At 39.4% G+C, this 14,279-nt stretch overlaps 1 protein-coding gene across 6 annotated transcripts in view; it reads left to right on the top strand.

The window, feature by feature from the left end:
• ELMO1 (engulfment and cell motility 1) overlaps positions 1-14,279 on the top strand; it is a 303,596-nt gene that overhangs the window by 183,507 nt on the left and 105,810 nt on the right. The window lies entirely within an intron of this gene.

Genomic DNA, 14,279 nt, shown 5'->3' with positions numbered 1-14,279 from the left:
TGACAAGCTTTTAGCAAAATGCTTGCTGCATTTCTCTGATTGTATCAGAAACAAAGGAAATGCTCCCAAGTGTGCAAGCTCTTCCTTAAGTCTGGAAGTTGGTTGCTTATCTTTGACAAACACCAGGTGATCTAGTACAATTGTCCCACTGCTTTTCCTCTGTTTGCATGTCAGACATGTGACAGCTCTGTCACTGCAGGTTGGAAGATACCACTTGGAGACATCAATAATGAGAGAGAAAGGCGCACACACACAGACACACACCCACCTGCAGTGCTCCATCCTCTGGGGTCCCAGCACAGGAAGGACGTGGACCTGTTGGAGAGAGTCCAGAGGAGGCCAGCAAGACAATTAGAGGGATGGAGCACCTCTTCTACGAGGAAAGGCTGAGGGAATTTGGTTTGTTCAGCCTGGAAAAAAGAAGGTTCCAGGATGACCTAATTGCAGCCTTCCAGAATCTGAAAAGAACCTACAGGAGAGATGGAGAGGAACTATTTACAAGGGGGAATGGATTCACAGAGAAGCTGTGGATGTCTAATCCCTGAAAGTGTTCAAGGCCAGGTTTGATGGGGTTCAGAGCAACCTGGTCTAGTGACATATATCCCTGCCCATGTCAGGGGGTTGGACCTAGATGACCTTTAAGGTCCCTTCCAAGCCATTATATGCTAGGATTATTTTTATGAAGCTTGAATCTTTAATGTCCAACTCATTATTATCAGCAAAGTTTACTAAATTGCAGCCAACTTCTCTGCCATGAGTCATGCAAAATGGGAATCAAAATCATTCATAATGAAAAAAAAAAAAACAGCTTAGAAGGTGCTTCAAAAAATAAACACTTGTGATATAAACAGTCTTTTTGTTTTTTCGCTGATATACCTATCACAGCCAAAATACTTCTCATGGAGATGTTGGTATATAATAAAATAAGGAGATTTATGACATGAGCATGCATTGGACTACTCTGCTTAGTTCTGTCATTGGATCAGAGTTAGTTTGCTTACCTCATGGCTCTTTTGGGACATGTTCATATTAAGCAGGTGCTCTTTTACTCTGTTAAAAAGCAGTTTTCCTATTTCCTTTTTTTTTTTTTTTTTTTTTTCCAAAATAGTAAATTTGAACTAACTCCTAGCTTAGTTTGGCAAGAGTTTTAGGTCAGCTGGAGACATGTAGTGACCCTCAGTAGCAATGTTGTTCAGCATGGAGAAAGTGAAGGTTTCTAGGCAGTGAACAATATATTCAGAACACAATTAAAGAATCTTTTTTTTTTCTGTGTCAGATTCAGTACTAGATGTGGCAGCACCATCATTGTGGGTTGCATGGCTTGGGTTAACATTTCCCTGCATTTATGTAATTTAGAGATTTACTAAAAAATTATGCACCAGCTTTCAAATTTAAATGAGAGGTGTTTAAATGAGAGGTGACTATTAAAACTCTCTGTGATGATTTATCAGAGAGATAATCTTTTTAATAGGAGAATATCAGTAAACTATTCAGTAAGTAATCTATTTAATAAGAAGAACTATTTTGCCTCATTTCTTTCTTCCTGTTCTTCTTTCTATCAGTGGGAGTCTAGGTTGGAGCTGACTTTTATACCATCTTTCTGGAGTGTTGGAGAGCTGATTTGTAACAATCAGCTGAGTGTTCTGCCTCCCATCAAGCCAACAATGAATTGAATTATTAGTGCCCAGGACAATTTTTTTTTCTGGTAGATACTGGTAGAGATATCATAACAAGTGATATGTATTAGACTATCTGAACAATCACTCTCAGAGGAAGAAAGGAAACATTAACCCTATTCTATACTCAAAGAAATGGAGCTGTGGTGCTTGATTCTTATCTTAGAGAGAAAAAGTCAAATCATTTCAGTCCCAGTTGATTTATTCTGGTCCACAGCTGATAAGCAAAACCTACTACTGGTTTTGGTCCACTTCTACACTGCAGAAGAGGGGTCAGCTTTTTTGCCAAAGGTTAGAGGGTATTGTAGTGTTTGCCTGAAATTCCAGCCACTTCAACTGAAATCACAAAGTTAGAAAATCTTAAATGCTGACACTTTCAAAGGTGGTTACGTGATACAAGTAGTTGGAACTGGGAAAGAAGGAAAAGTAACAATGCAATATTTGTAATAGTTATAAAACTGCCAGAAATAGTGTGTGAGTGCAGGGCAGATTCCTTAGTTTACTTTCCATTTTTGTACATTTAATAGTGCACACAATTATTGTTCGTTAAGACGGCAATGTCATAATGATTGTTTAAGTGTTCTGAATTGTCCCTCATTTTGTCCCTAATGCTTACTGTGACTGATGGTGTAACACTCTCACTAGTGCAGTTTAGTTTCCAGTAAAGTTTTCCAAAAGTTTAAATATGGCACTGTGCAGAATGAGTAACTTCTTTTTCTTAAAACTTTTTTTTTTTTTTTTGTGTATGCCTTTTATGGTCAGTACATTTTCTTACTGTAGATTCAATAAATCAACATTAGTCCAATTAAGGTAACAAATGAATGCAGCAGTTCCATGATACCCAGGCACTAAGGGGTAGCTGGTCTGGGTTTAATGATAAATGCAGAAAATAGCACTACCACAGGAGTGAAAATGAGGGGTTAGAACTGGATCACTGCAGATAGACACAACATATATTCCCATTCATGGATTTATTGAACTACATCTTTACACTAATCACTGCTCTTTTCATGCAGGAAAGGGCTCGAAATCTTTTCATTTGCAGTCTAAATATATTCAGAAATAGTTTAAATCTGTAAGTCTTTGTGCCAGATTTGTTCTTTATTTAACAGGTATTCTCTTTCTGTTTCTCTCCTCTCCCCCATGTATTTGTATTATTTCATTTCAACCTTCACTGTGCCAAACTAAACCAACATAGTCATTTCAGTCCATTTCAGTACCATTCTCCACTGGCTGGCCATTTTAGGAGCCCTTCCTTCTGTGTTCTCATTTAAGTCCCTATATCTTGTGTACAGGTGCCCAGAATTGCAGGTGTTATTGCAGTTTGTGTATTACCAGTGCCCTGTATCACATTATTTTTATACTTCACTACTCAGGCTAGAAATTTCTCACTGATTGTGTTTTAGGATTACAGCTGCTTTTGTTGTAATGATGGCTCTGTCTACAAATAGTCATTTTTTCTACTCTTTATTTTTACAACTGATGAGGCTCAGATTAAAGCAGAAATCCTTTTTATTACTCAAAATCTTTTCAGTGCTATACCATTCTGATTTCTCTAGGCCTCAGAGTCCTTCCTTTATGACAGCCTGATCTTCTCTTTTGATACTATCAGCAATGCCACCAGTTTTGGGCTCCAGCAAATTTTGTAGAATTACTATTAGATTTTTGTGCCAAAATGATTAATAAAAATCTGGAGTCTGAGACTGACTTCCAAGAAATTCTAGCAGTACTGCCCTCAGTTTGATTCCTCCCCTTTCCTTTTTGTCATTTCCATACGTGGTCTGCATCTCACCCACCACACTGATTCTTGTCTCAAATCCTATTTTGTCTGGCTGAATTACTGATTTTCTGCCTGGCACACAGAGTTATATCAAAATTCTTAAGTCAGATGCAGGAGAACTAAATCATCTCCTGTGCTGATAAAGCCCACCACATTTCACCCATGAGAAACAAGAGTTATTTTGTCAAAGATTAGATGAATCAGACTTGATCCCTTCCTGGTAAGCCTGTGCAATACTTATTCCAGTCTCTATTCACCTCAATATATTCTTACTTACTTTCAAAATTTGTTCTGAAGCTGTGCCTGCTATTGAGATCAGCCATGACAATAACTAATTTCACCTTTCCCTCCTCTCTTTAAGTATAAGCCTCGTGTTTGCTTTTGTATTCCTCTTGCATGACAAAGTTATTAAAAATCTGCCTTGCTTGCAAGGCCTCCTGTAGGTCAGAGAGAATGGACTTCATGAGAGAAAGGGTGTTTTATGGTGAAGGAAGCGGCATGAATTAAAGAAAGAGGATGTTTCATATAAATCAGATTCTTTTGCAAATTATATAGCAGTAAGTTTGGCACATAATTGGGGTACCTTCATGCCAGTAGCTGTGAAAACAGAAGTTTCTGTGAGACCTGAAGCCTTCACGAGGGCATCAAGGAACTGTGGCTATTTACAAGTGTGAACACCAAGCTGGAGACTGAAGAAGCAGTGTGACAGGAGCAAGGTCCTCTGCTGCCCATTCTCTGGGCCCAGGGGAGACCAGGCCAGGCACCGCATCAGGGCTATGGCACAGAAATGTGCACCCCCGAGTGGCTTTATGTCCCCAATTGTCTGTCCAAGTCGCTCCTTTTGGGAGGTGGCAGAAATCCCTCCTCTGCTGGTGTGGGCATCCACTGGAGCACAGCTTCAGCTGGAATGACACTTGTGCTGTCAAAACCACCTGGTAGCTTGGACTCACATCTTAAAAACCTTAACTGTGCTGGTTTTACTTTCAAAGAAATTTCCCTCATGTCATTCAGGAATGAGAAGAAAAAGAAGAAGACTGTAGATTTTAGCTTCCTGTTAAATCTACTAGGGAAAATTGGAACCCCTTGCATCTCATTGTTTGAGGAGGTGTTGACCTCTGAAATACGAACGGGTAACACAAGAAGAAATCAGTTGATTCTACTCTGTAATGGTTCCAGTTTAAGGTGGAACTCATCTGCTGTACTGTGGGAGTGGGGTTGGTGCTAATGCTCGAAGGGAAGGGAAGGGCTCTGACCCTGTAACAGCCAGATACACACAGATATGTGGAGCAGTTTGACTGCAAGTTTTCTTAAGCAGAAATATTTGCAATGAGCAGCTTATACTTCTCCAGGCTCAACAACTTGAAACTGGGGATAGAGTGTTTCTACTTTCATTTGAGCCATTGCACTGAGCTGCCAAGAGCAATGAAGTCCCTAAGTTTGTGCCAGTTCCTGCTCAGGAGATACTTCCAGACATTGAACCAGGTTGGGTTCCAGTTTAAAAATAGTCCAAATACAATCCCTAAACCAAAACCACAGAGCTTTAGAATTCAATTCAGTTCATACCCTCTGTAATTCCTTGCTGGGAAAAACTCCTGGCTGCTGAATTTTAATCTAACATAGGAAAAGTTTCTACTACTTTTTATAAGTTTAAATGGGAAGGAGTTGACACTTTTTTCTAAAAGCATCAGGCTGGTCCTTCTTTTGCCTTAGTAATTTTGAAAATAACATATTCAACCTGTCCTATTGGCAATGGAGAAATTTAGCTATTTCTTCCAAAAAAACATTTGAAATCTCAATTATTTTTTGATGGTTGGTTTGGGAATGTTATTTCTCGAACTTCTCACAGTAGATTGGGAAACACTTTCTTTTTCCAGATGTATTCCTTCACAGTTTTTTAATTGATGTTAATAACCTGTGTATGATGTAACAGATGGTCAGATTCAGTCAAGAAAATTTGGAAAATGCTTTCTTAGTGCATGATGGTATTTTTTCCAGATGAATATATATTGTTTAGCTTGTGTTATGAATGAGTTTATTTTAATAAAAGTGAGGATAGTTCACTTGCCTCATGTGCAATATCTCTTGAGACATGAGTGGGATAATGCTTTGTAAAAAAAAAAAAAGCAAGCAATAATCCTAAATTTTGGGAACTAATTTTAAATTGAAATGCAGAAACAAAGAGTGATCTTATATATGCAAGATGACTTTCATGTTCCTGTCTGAAATTGCTAAGTGTCTGCAGTGGGAGTAATAGGAGAGAATTTCTAAGAAGGTTAACTTAGATCCTTTTTCAAGTACAGCTGTAGTCCAACAGAGAAATTTCAGCTGAAGGGTTTTGCTTACCTCTTTTTTGTTAGTTTGTTTGTTCTGAGAAATAATTATTTTAATCTTTCTATGTCTCTATTCTATGATTCCCATGCATACAAACATATTTCTGGAGTGAGTGATAGTACATTTGATCAAATAAGATCCTCAAGGAAAAATTAGGCAATTACTCATGGTCAGGGTGGAATAAGTGATTGAAAAGATGTAAATGTATTCAGAAACCTCAAGGCATGATGTAAAAATTATTTTATTCAATTCTTGTAGTCAACAAGGACAAAACAAATAATGGATTTACAATACAAAAGATAAAATATAGCTCAAATAACAATGACAATGGTAAAACTAGAGACTACACAAGTAATGGAACAAGCTCCCAGGGAAAACTGTGCTGATATTAATACCTGAGACATTACACTGTCGATTAAATTTTGTTGTCCTGATTGTGATATTTTACAAAGATATGACCTCAGCAATGTGTTGTCTGGGCCTCTTTCCTTCTCCCATGTATTCACCTGATTTATACTCAAGGGCTTATTATCTCCCAGCACCCTGCAGTCTTTTTTTCTCCCAGCATCATGAGGAGAAAACCTGCACTACTTCACTTAACCTGAACTAGGTGATTCTCTAAGCTTTTTCAGAAATGATAAGGTTTGGAGTTATAATGAATTATATCTGTTAGAATACAATGCAAATGCCATAGGATATAGGGCAGGAATTAATTTTGAAATGTTTGCACTCTTTACAATACCTTTAAGCAAGAGACCTGTTTTTCTAGAATGCAATGTTTTAGCATAGTATTTTTTTTTTTATAGTGGTATGACTGAAATGCTGGTTTAATGTTTCAGCCTATAAAGAAGAGCAATAATATAAAGTAGGGCAATATTACAGCCTAATTAAATATTTCTAAAACATAACTTTTGATAACAGTGGTTCTACCTATCCAAAACTATCCTCTGTCAGCTGTAGGGTTGTACATCTTGGTTCATATTGGTCCATGAAGTGAAAAACTCCAGTGGAGTAACTTATGAGCTGAATGTGCCACTTGGAAATGTATTATTTAAATAGCCTCTCTCGTTAAGACTGTGGCCTAATTAACTTGATTTTTCCCTTTGCCTTTCAAGGGGTCAAGCTTGACGTTTGAGGAGTGAGTGTTAACTACTGTCCTTCTAGAGGCTGATTAATGTTCACAAAGCCATTTGAAGATTGGCACTTAGTGTGTTATGGTGATGATCTTGGATAAAAACACTAACAAGCACTGAGGTTCTGTGTTTCCTGAGCAGCTTGCACCCTGCCACATCACTGTTTTCCCATTTTGCGAGTAGCAATTACTCAGTTTGGTCTGTGTTTAAAAGAGTATGCTTCAGCAGTTTTATTTTTGTTCCATCAGTCTGACTTTGGGACTCTAGCCCAGAGAGTTAAAAACATAATTTACAGATTAAGACTATTTGTAGGGGAAGAAAATAATGTAGGTGGTTGCAGTTAGATAAGTAAGGTGCAGTTTTCATCATGAGTTAATGACCTTTGCCTCAACAAGTCCATCTGGGCTCCAGGAAGGATAGGGAGTGGGAAGATTTGCCCACAGATTTCCCCACAGATCACTGTGTTGTCACTGCCAAGCTTAGAGCTGCTGATTGCCCATGGCAGACCAAGAATGGAATAGAGAGTGGGCTGTAGACATGCCAAGGAGTGTTCCCAGCCTGGGGCTTATTGCATAGGATTTTGCCTGTGCAGAGTTGAATCCAATGGCCAGTTTCTTCTTCCTCACATATTATTTTCACAAAGAGGCAGGGGAAAGACATTATTTCGCAATTTAGTGCATGCATGAATAAATATGCATATTTTAAAGGAGGTACAGTTTGTAGAGGTGAAGAAGGGGAGGGAGGAGAGGTGTTGCTGCTGAGGTGGGTTGTCCTTTGTGGGGCTGTAGTAGTGGTGGCACCACACATATTTTCAAAGAAGTCAAGGACAGATACTGGGTGTGCATCTCCTGATTCTTGGGCAAGCAGTGTAGTTTTAGCATAGCTCAGAACAGATCTGGCATGAAAGATGAAGCTCTAGGATGTGTGATATAGTGAACTCCTTCACCTCAATCACAGATTTTTTTTTTTAATTGATATTGATGTAATTTCTTCCTGTGTCTCAGTCTGTTACCTTGTTTGGCATTTTGAGTATATCTGGGACTGATTCAAAGCAAGTGGTTGAACTTAGAGTGCTTTTGTCCTGTTCCATTTTCTGTGATGGCAGAGGAGCTGAGTGAGTTTAGTTCACTTTCTAGGTAACTGGACCTTTGTCCTCCCAGCTTTTACATTTTGGAAGCTGGCCTGACTGACTAGGCAGCAGTGTCAGGCAGCCAGCTGTCTGATACCCCGCCATGGGGGCACTGAAGGCAGCCTAACAGCCCATCATAAAAATGCAGCAGAGCAGGCATCTCATGTACAGACACCTCTGATGGTGAGTACAGATGGTTTGCACGAGTAATTCAGCTGTAACCTTCTTTTCTAATAGAGGAATGCCTTGGTACCAGGATAAAGATTATTTTCCTTCCTGGCTTGACTGTTGGTTTGTTGGCGTCTTCATTTTTTCATTTGTTTTTTCTCCTTATAGTTATCCTGCTTTTGCTCACTTGGAAGACCAAATACTCCCCAAAAATATGTTCTTTACGCCAGTTGTCTTACAGAAGGGCTACACAGTTTCTTTTCAGTATGGTTTTAAAGATTTGATTTTAATAAGGAGGTCCATGTCTGGGACCAGGGAATGGGAGCTGCTTAGGTAGTAAGGGGTAACCTAAAAATATCCATAGACTTCCCAGGTTATGGTTTGTGGTGTTTTTCATGCAGGTTTTCATAGGCTCCTTAAGTTTTGCTTACAGATGGAGCCTTAGCCAGCCTACTTAAAGCAGAATTAATTTTCACTGACAGTTTCTCCTCTCTTATGAATCAAAACAGCATGGTCTGGATTTCAAATGGTAACCAGAGTATATTCTGGATGAGGTATCCCACAGAAGGTCTTTTAAGAGGCGGGAGTAATACAGGCTGTGTAACTTCCTAATAAAGACAATGAGTAATTAGAGGTAAGCATTTGCTTTTTAGCAAGAATCCCTTCAGGAGGAGAAGCAATAAGCTGGTGCTCTCTAAACCAGTCGGAGTAGGACATGAAAAGTCAGCAGTTCTGCCATGAAAGGCAGTTTCTCATTGCCATGCTTGTGGGAGGTGACATCAAGGAGATGCACAAGCAGGGGCAGAGCAAATGTCTGATTCTTCTGCACCCAGGAGCTTCTGACCCCAGCCCTCAGAGGTGCTGCAACAGTTATTAGAAAATGTGCCAAAATGTAGCATTTGGCAATAAACCTTGCCAATGGTACTTTAGGGCTAAAAAGGGTGGTTGCACAGAGTGATTGCTTTTACACTGCTCTTTATAAAAGCTGCATATCTACCTCCCCCATTGCTACTGGCAATTCTTCCGGATTTGTCTGGAGATGAGATGAAGTCTAGTTTCTTTGAGGGCTTAAGAGAGACAGGGTGCAACAGGTAAAGGAACAGGGTGTCAACATGGAACAAATGTGAGAAGGTGCTTGCCTTCCTAGTCTGAGCTTAGCTGGCCTTCTGTCTGTGCCACTTCCTGTGTCTGCAGGACTTCAAGTAAAAATTGTGAGAAATGCTTTTTTATGTGGTGGTTTGATTGGTATTTTTAAAGTTTTCATGTGGCCATCATTACCCTCTGTGCTTTGCAAGATGTCAGGAACCTGACAGAGAAGTAGTAAGAAAGTTTTGTGTAATATGTTTATTGGGTAAGCAACCTTCTACAGATTTTTCTTAATATGTCTACTTCCCTCTTTTTGTATATGTTTGCTAGAAGAGACCATCAAGACTTCATAGGCCCCATGCAAATTTCTCACATTAATCAACTAACATTCTGATATTCTTGAAGGTCTTTTCCAACATAGACAATTCTATGATTCTATATTGATGTTCAGAGATACTATAAATATGCCAGAGCATAATTAGAGATATGTGCTTGTGGACCTGTGTCCTTTTCTTCCTGAAAGAATAAGTGGGGTTTTTTTTTCGTATGATGAATTTAAACCCTTGTTTTTCCATGCAATTTCCACTCTCAAGGAGTTTTCTCCTAGAAGTGCATGACAAATTCATATTAAGTGATTCCTGACTTCTGAATATGATATTCCAATTTATCCATAAGGTTTTAAAACTACATTTTCGTATTGTTATTGATTACTGCTTTTTTTTAGTACTGGAAATGGTGGAGAAATCAAACGGAAAGCAGAGAATTTTCCTGTTGCCCAGCAGTGTACTGTGACAGATTGCAGAGGCAGTTCAGATTTAGTTATAATCGGCACCTGTTTTGTCACAAACAAAAATAGGCTGTTCTTGAACAAGATGGGGAACTCTTATCAGCATGATGATCTTTGTAATATTTCTCATTTCCTAATTGTATATAAGACTCTCTTTGTATTTTGGCTTTCTGTTTGCATTTGCAAACTACAGTGTTCAGCCTTCAGGTCTGGTCTAAGCAGGAGAGGTGCAGTGAAATCTCTGAATTTACTGAGGGCTGCAAAGGGAGTTATCTTTACAAAGTCAGCCTGTCTGTGTGGACACCACTGGCTCCACTGGTTTCTTTCAGTTCCCATCACCACTGAGTCTCATGCCTACTTACTGCCACCTCTGGACTGCTGGATCTGTTGGTAGTGATTAATGCAGGGCTTTATTGAGTTGTGCTGCAGTAGTCAGGGTGCTTCTTTCACCACTTTTATTTGGGACAGTGGAAGAGGTGAATTTTAGAGTGGCTCCTTTATTTAATGATATATTAGAGAGAGGATATGCTTTTCTGACAATGCTGCAGTCACTTTTAAAGCAAATCTGGGGAAGTTACTGAAGAGCTTGGGGCTGCATATACTATGAACATCCTAGTCCTGGAGTTTCATGGAATCCTTGTTTCTCATTGCATATTAAAATTTATTCTCAGCCTTGAGAAACTTACAGACCGTAGGATGCCTTTTATGTGTGCTTTTATTTCCAGTTTCCCTCCATAGCACCATTATGGATCTCGCAGGTTCAGAGACATGGTATTGCCTTATGTTCTCAGGAGTTTGAGTTGATGGGTTTTACTGCATGTTTAGTAATTTCTCATAGTTTCTATTCCGACTAAATCTGTGATCAGGTAAGGTAAAATGCTGAAGCTCTCTTGTAGCCCTGTGTTGCTAGGCAATTTTGGTGGCTTTTGTTCTAATACTAGTTGAGCCTTCTAAAAAGAACTGTTCCCTAGGAAAGAAAATTACACGATTGGCAGCAGTATTACTACTTCATTACTGCACTGGCACTGCCAGTGGCCTTCCTTGCTTTAAATTACGCTGTTTCCTTATCATGTGCCAGAAGGGTAGCCAAAGTCAAATTATTGCTGGCAGACCACAGGGATCAGCAGCATAGAAAACCTGACAATCACTATATTTCTGCAGTATTAGGTGCTCTTCTTCTTATATGTTCTTGTATTACTGAGAGAATTTTTGATTGTGGATATAAAAATGGTCATGGCAGGAGTTATTTTTACTGTACTGCATCTTCAGGAAGAAGAAGAAATTATAATGCTTCTCCTCCTGAGAGCTAGTGAGAATTAGTTGCTCTTTGGTCCTTCTCTTACTGGCAAGTAATAATCCCAGAGGAGGCCATGCCAAGTGGAGATGATATTTCCAAGGTCCGTATGGCACCCTTCATTTGTGGATCTTGCTGCACTTCTGAGAGTGCAATGGTTCTTTCCACCCGCCTCCTCTCTGATGAGATGTTATCATCTCCATTCTGTGAAATTCAGGAAAACAACTGAAGGGATACATGACTCACACTGAATTAAGCAGCAGCTCAGGAAGAGAAAGCACAGTTCTCTTTGAAAATTGAATCACATGACTCCCAGGTGCCTTTAAGACAGGGAGATGTGTTTGAACTCCTCTCTCCCTGGGACTTTGCAAATCTGCCTCTCAGGATTCTGCATCACTGCTTCCCTCACCTCAAAATTGTTCTGATGCAACTTCAGGATGCTTTTCTTGATGAGTTTCAGGGTGCACAGGATCTGTTAGTACTGGCTCCTCACCACAGGTGTCTGCCTGCCTCTCTGCGTGGCAGCATTTTTGCCAGGTGACTGTGTTTGGATGGCTGACTGAATAATATGATTGATTTAAGCTGAGTCCCTGCTTTTCAGATATTTGAGAATACACAGCAACCTTATCACATTTATTATCTACTTAATCAGGTCTGTTGAAGTTCTATTTTGTAGAACGATTGTGCATAGCTGACATACTTGCATGAAGTGTCTCATTTGTGATTGTCTTTCATATGCATTGCCAATTTCATGGATCCAAGCCTTAAATTTACAGAAAAATGACTGTTTAACTCACCTCATCTTGATCCCCCATAGCATCATGAATTGGATTTTGTAAATAATGGATTGGGTGGTTCCTAATTTCAAACATCCCCTTCATGATAGATATGGCTTTCATACCAGCACAACCTTTTTCATCTCTTGAATTCAAGAACTTCACAAGAGAGGTCAGAATGACCACATGCCATTTTAAAGACACAGTGGGGGATGAGTAGTATCAACACAGCAGTTTAGCAGAGTGAGGGAGAAAGCAGAGCTTTCTCAAGATTAAGGGCAGTACCTTGCCTGCAGAGGTGTATTGCTGTATCTCTGCCTGCTGTTCTAGCTTTGGGGCACAATGATCTTATCTCTGTGTTACTCACTAGTGCTCCACAAAACAATCTAAGATAAGAAATTGTATTAATCTTTTCCTTCCCTTCCAAGTGGAAACCACATGGAGAAGATATCTACGTGTAGTATACTTTTTAACATGGGGGGGGAGATATAATGAGCCCGTAGAGCAACCAGCCAGTTTCTGTTGAGCTAGTGGCCTTCTGTTCATACTGTTTTGAACAGTGAGGTGACACAGCAGCCTGCTGTCTGGTCTGGTGCGCTGGTCCTTTCCTGGAGTCTGTCTTGCATGGAGAAATCCCTGTTGTCCATATTCAGTTCCCCACAGCAACTTTGAAATTTAAATCTCTGCTGTACTTCAAGCAAAACACTTATTGAAACATCATCACATAATCTGTGGCCTTTCAAGACAGGCTTATGAAAATATGCAAATACTTAGATGTTCTTGACACAGCTAAAAGAAATTCAGTCCTGATGATATTCTGTATCCTGGGAAAAGGTGTTTAGAGATGGGGTACAAAATGAAGGCACAAGTCTTTTCTTCTTTCTCACTTTTTTTCCCCCTCTTGTTTTCTACTAATCCACAGAGGAACAACATAACATGTCAAATCTGTTTACTCCTCAAACAGTCTGGGATGCTTGAATATCTTTATTGTAATTTAGGAAGCAACCGACAGACAAAACTGTGTTGGGTAGACGCTAAAAATACACACTGTAGAAACCACATAAACTCCCAGGTACAAATGAGCTCTTTTTTTTTTTTTTTTTTGCCAGTGCAATTTATAATGAGAAATGAACTACACTGCTTTCTCAAAGTTCCAGCTATAGATCAGCTAGAAACTTGAGGGACTGCTTGTATCCTGAGAGGTGGCATATTGATTTACAGCTCCATGAATTGTGCCAAGAATGGAAAATCAGCAAGATCTTCACCTGATTTATGTAGGCTAGACATCTGTGGCATGCCTTTCGAAGGTGATCTCTCAGTGGCGTAATTAAAACTTGATGGTGAATAATCATGATGATTTGTGTCCCCACATTGTAGCCCTGTGGCTGTTTTTATGTGGTTGTAAATGTGGTTGCTCCCTGCTTGTGAAAAGGATGGTTAGAAAGTACTGGGCTTAAGGGCTAGAATTTTGCTCGCAGCTCTTATGCAGAAGGTCTCCAAATTTTTCCAAGACTAGACCTCTGTTTCAGTTTAGAACTAGTCAAGTTGCAAGTTAGTGAGAAAATAAATTCAAGAAGTTTTTAATTAGTAAAACTGAGCAGCCTCTAAATTTGCTCACTCTGCAGAGAGAGGCAGTGCTCTGATGTCGGAGATACAGACTTGGGGCTAGAGGGAGTGGTCAAAGACAACAGTTTGTAGCTCAGTCTTTGGTCTCTACACATTAGCAACAACAGCATCATCTTTTCCTTCATCCTCAACTCACCTGTCAAAAGGAGAAGGAAATTATTAGGACAAGGGTTTTCCTTCATTAGATATTTAAACACTCTGAGCAAGACACAGATTTAACTAGAGCTGCAGCCTGAAGATTTTTCCATTGAATTCTATGATTTTGTATTAGTGTGGATAGAATTTTCAAGGCAGACAAAAGGCTGCTGCTGCTGAAGCAGACTGGATTCCTTTCTATTCTCTACTATCTGGATGATGGTTAGAGTTTTGAAGAAGTTGTTTATCATTTGGTTTTGAATTATCCCTAGGATTTGTTTGTACTTTAAGATATTCATCCTGACTTATAAAAGGCCCAACTTTCTCAGTTTATATCAGTAACAGTGATTTTTACTCT

The sequence above is a fragment of the Pyrgilauda ruficollis genome, unplaced genomic scaffold, assembly GCF_017590135.1.
Source record: "Pyrgilauda ruficollis isolate IOZ18807 unplaced genomic scaffold, ASM1759013v1 scaffold2, whole genome shotgun sequence".
Classification (NCBI taxonomy): Eukaryota; Metazoa; Chordata; class Aves; order Passeriformes; family Passeridae; genus Pyrgilauda; species Pyrgilauda ruficollis.
This window is presented reverse-complemented; position numbering and strand designations above follow the sequence as displayed.